The sequence below is a fragment of the Poromitra crassiceps genome (assembly GCF_964638095.1).
Source record: "Poromitra crassiceps genome assembly, contig: HAP1_SCAFFOLD_2087, whole genome shotgun sequence".
NCBI lineage: Eukaryota > Metazoa > Chordata > Actinopteri > Beryciformes > Melamphaidae > Poromitra > Poromitra crassiceps.
In genome coordinates this window covers 10,001-14,744 of record NW_028150338.1, presented here as the reverse complement: position 1 = coordinate 14,744, position 4,744 = coordinate 10,001, and the positions used below count along the sequence as shown (strand labels likewise).

The window sequence follows — 4,744 nt, the reverse complement described above, 5'->3', positions numbered from 1 at the left end:
CATCACCTCCGTCACAAATCGTGACAGCCCATTTTACTAAGAGAGGAATCTTGTGCGCTATGCGACTGACTCTTCAGCGTGAGATTCCTAGGGTGGACTCTGGAAATGGAAAGGCGCAATGGCTGCAGTTAAGGTGTGCGCCATCGGCTCATACTACATCACAGTTGCTTGAGTGAAATCACTGATGACATCACAACAATGCTCGAGTGACATCACTGATGACATCACAATTGCTCAAGTGACATCAGTGATGACATCACTGTTGACATCACAATTGCTCAAGTGACATCACTGATGACATCACAATCGTGACTGAGCCACAGACAACCACTTAGCCCCCCTAAGAAGAAGAGAGTGTGTACTCACTGTTAGAGATGTCTTCAGCTCTTGGACATTACTGCTGTAACACCTGAAAGGAAAAGAAAGGTACAAGCCATTAGATCTCTGTTCCTCGGGACAAAAATACTATCTGAGTTATAAGAAAAGACAAGTGCTTTTTCCCCAGTGTGTTTCTTTGATTTATATATGATTTATCCCACAGTTCCATGAGGCAAAGATGTCGGCGGTGTTGGCACGGAGCTTCATAGAGATCTGTGGATTTGAGGGGCAAACTCTTCAGAGATTCCGAGAGATAACAGTAAACCTCGGTCTCAATGCACTTCCTGGTGGGATCAAGTTACCAGACAGTGCCGGGGGCTTCCACTATGCGGAGAGCGGGGAGCTGCTGTCCGTCGCCAGGAACAGATTCATACACTGGTCTACATCGGGCGATATTGTGCAGCTGGTGGAGCAGAGTCTGGACACCGACCTGCTCAACAACGCGGTCAAACTCAAGTTCACCCACTGCACTGTGCTTCCTGGCGGCGTGAACATCCAGGAGACCCTCAACAATGTCATCGTCCTCATCGCCACCGACCAGAGTGTACACCGTGTGGTGCTGCCTCACCCCACACGCATGTACCACAGCGAGCTGGCGACGGAGCTCCAGAGGCAGTCCATCTTCACCGACGTGGGCAAGCTGAGCCTGCAGGACCCCGCGCACAGCGCCGTCATCCCCACCGCGCCGGGGCAGACGGGGGGTCCAAGCGCCGCCACGGCCTGGCTCAGCCACCGGGGGGAGTGCCACTACGCCCTGGCCTCGCCCGCCGGCGGCATCGCGGTCGTCACCCTGCCGCCGCCGCACGACACACGGGGGAGTGTGTGTGTGGTGGAGCTGAAGAGGAGGAGGAAAGAAGAGCAGTGGAGCATGGTCATGCAGCGGCTGGCGGGCTGGATGTGGCTGAGGGCATCCAGCCAGCCGGCCGTCCTGGAGGAGAGCCCCGGGGAGCCCCTGGTCATCAGCCTGGCTGTGTGGGAGCGGGAGGACCTCATCTTCGCCCTCTGCCAGGATCACAAACTCCGCGTGTGGTCCTTCAGGGACCAGAGCTGCTTGCTGGAGGCTGACATGTTGGAGCACATGCCTGCCTGTCAAGGGGTGACGTGGGCGGCGGCTCACGGCCACCGGCTGCGCGTGGCCTCTTCAGCCACGGGCCTGTGTGTGGCCGTCTACCTGGCCGTGCCGCAGAGAGGACAGTTCACCGTTCTGCAGCTGGTCGCCACCGCCAACGGCCAGTACAGCCTCGACCACATCTCCACTCTCTTCTCCACACAGGAGACGCTGGTCGACTTTGCCCTGACCTCCACTGGGGACATCTGGGGCCTCTGGGTGGACGACTCCGCCACCACCGTCATCAAATACATCAACTTTGAACATAATACAGCAGGCCAGTGGTGCCAGGTGTTCGTGCAGCCGCCGCCAGAGGAGGAGATTGACATAGGAGTGGACCAGGACCCCAGGGAGACATACCTGGAGGTGCTCTTCTCCCCTCTGCGCTTCATCCGCGCCTCGGCCATAGTTAGAGCTTTACAGATCTACAAGAGAGGCTCAGGGAGGATCGTGGACTTGCCCTGGGAGATGCTGAAGAAAGAGGTGGCCGTGGCCGTGGAGAGTAAGCTTCAGCGCAGCGTGACAGTGTTTGAGTTTTCTCAGGAGGGGTACCGGCGGCTCCAGATCGAGTTCTGGTCCAAGTTCTATGCCTGCTGCCTGCAGTGCCAGGAGGCCCTGGCCATACCTCTGGGCCTGACAGTCAGCCCGCACAACGCCATGGTCTGCCTGCTCAGAAAGGGTTTTGTGTCCTTCCTCATCCCCTGTTTTGCTGTGGACCACCTGTACCTCTCCTGCGACGAGTACCTCTCCTCTGAGGAGGAAACAGAGGTGGGACGGGACGTTCTGCAGCTGGTCCAGTGTTTGCGGCTGCTGAGCGACACGGTTTCGGTGGAGATGGCCTATGAGATGGAGAAAGCTCTGGAACATCTGCAGTCACCTGAGAGAGCCGCTGACCTCGTCCTGGACAACATGCTGGCCAATGAAAATGACAACATGATTGAGGACATCCAGAACAAGCTGCAGGACATCTCTAACCCCACGGCGGCCATGATGGTCCTGTTGAGGGAGATGGACCTGGACACGGACTCGGAGGCCGCGGGGGAAGCACCCATCGCACCAGGCCAGAGCCTGAACGTGTGGATCAGCCTGTCCCAGCTGTACGGCAGCAGTGTAGCGGTGACGGCGGTTTGCCAGGCCGTCTGCCACATGGCCATGACTCGAGCACTGTTCTGTAGAGACCTGCTCCTCCTGCAGAAGCTCTACCTCCGCCTCGGAGACAACGCATCTCTGGGTGGGGGCGCTCGGCTGCTGCAGCTCCAGCAGGATCTAATTCCCTGGAGCTCTCTCCTCCTGTCCTCCTACCACCTCCTCAAACACATCAGCCAGAGCCTGGCCTCCACCGTGCCCATGGACACCATCGACGCCAACCTGCAGCACCTGGCAGTTTTGGAACTGTCCGACTGCCCGGCCCTCGCCATCCACAGATCAGTTCTGAGTCTCCAGACGGTGGTGGAGCTATTCTACGAGACAGTAGCCAGGAAGATCGTCATCTCCCAGATCTACACCCAGCAGCAGAGCCACTTGCCAAACAACACCCTGGTCCACTGGCCCCACATGATCTCCAACATGGTCAACCGACTAGCACAGCTCCTTTGGCCCATTAACCCTGGTTTCCAGTTCCCCGCTTGTCTGATGGCCAACTGTCAGTACACACAACTACAGGAGTACGTCAGGCTGATTGGGCCCTGGTGCCAGGTGAACGCGGGCTCCCATCGCTTCATGCTGGGCCAGTGTTACCTGGCTCACGGAGAGGGGCAGAAGGCTCTGCAGTGCTTCCAGGAGGCAGCGACTGAGGTGGAGAAGGAGGAGTTTCTGATGAGGTTGACGGGCACCGAGGAGGAAGCGGCGCCCCCCACCCCGCGGCTACAGTACTACAACAAGGTGCTGCGGTTGCTGGAGGATGTGGGTCTACCTGAGCTGGTCATCCACCTGGCCACTGTGGCCACAGCAGAGGCTGTGAATGATGTCAGGAGTCAGGCTGATCTGTGGGCATGCATATTCAAACACCACTTGGAGCTGGGCCACAACAGCCAGGCGTACGAGGCTCTCACCCAGAACCCCGACTCCAGCAGGCAGCTGGATTGTCTGCGGCAGCTGGTGGTGGTGCTGTGTGAACGCTCCCAGCTCCGGGACCTGGTCCGGTTCTCCTACGTCAACCTGCACGACGAGGTTGTCAGTATCATCGAGTCTCGGGCCAGAGCCGTGGACCTGCTGGCCCACAACTACTATGACTTGCTGTACGCCTTCCACATCAAGAGACACAACTACAGGAAAGCGGGAGCGGTGATGTTTGAGTTGGGGATGCGTCTGGGCCGCGAGGTTCGGACTCGCCTTGGCCTCCAGAAACAGGTCAACTGTTACCTGGCTGCACTCAACTGCCTCCGCCTCATCAGGCCAGAGTACGCCTGGATCGCCCAGCCCACCTCTGGAACTGTGTACGAGCGTCCGAGGGCGTTGCGAAAGAGGAACTACGACGGAGAGTTTGCTGCTGATCCAGGAAAACGTCAGGTGGACATCCTGGAGGTCAAGGACCTGGAGAAGGAGTACATCCTGTCCCGCAGCCGCCTCACCCTTGCGCAGCGGCACCCGCCCTCTGCTGCCATCGCAGGCAGTGTCTCCGCTGTGGAGATGGTGGCCCTATTGGTCCAAAGAGGACTGTTTGACTGCGCCCTCTCGCTCTGCCGAACCTTCAAACTCCCCCTGACACCCGTCTTTGAGGGTCTGGCCTTCAAATGCATCAAGCTACAGTATGGAGGAGAGGACACTCACAACCAAGCCTGGAGGTGGCTGGCTGCCAACCAGCTGTCAACAGCCATCAACAACAAAGAGTCAAGCGCTGCGGACGAGGCGTGGCGGCTGCTGGCCTCCTACCTGGACAGGTATCCGTCCCCCAACGCCCAACACTACCGCTGTGTCATCACCAAGCTGCTGTCGCATGGTGTCCCCCTGCCCGATTGGCTGGTCAACGTCTACAAGGGAGTGGACGCTGCCGCTCTGCTCCGCCTCTACCTGAACTACGACCTGCTGGAGGCGGCCGCTGAGCTGGTGCTGGAGTACGTGGACGCTCTGCTGGGGAAGGGACACCAGTACTTTGGGGTAGAGGGGCCTCTCTCAGCCACGGCTCCATTGCTTTGGCTGCCGTACACCGCCATCGACCAGCTGCTGCAGGTGCTCAATGAGACGCAGACCAACGGCGGCATGTACAAGCGAGTGCGGGACAAACTGGACGACTACCACAAGCTGGTGCATCAGATGACG

The 4,744-nt window shown here is 58.7% G+C and overlaps 1 pseudogene across 1 annotated transcript in view; it reads left to right on the top strand.

Moving 5' to 3' along the window:
* The first annotated feature begins 556 nt into the window (after nucleotides 1-556).
* The window catches only part of LOC310772144 (nuclear pore complex protein Nup160 pseudogene), a 4,260-nt pseudogene continuing 72 nt past the window's right edge, over nucleotides 557-4,744 (top strand). Inside the window, exon 1 of the transcript in view lies at nucleotides 557-4,744. This exon is cut by the window's right edge and continues 72 nt beyond it. The product of the transcript in view is annotated as a nuclear pore complex protein Nup160 pseudogene (transcript).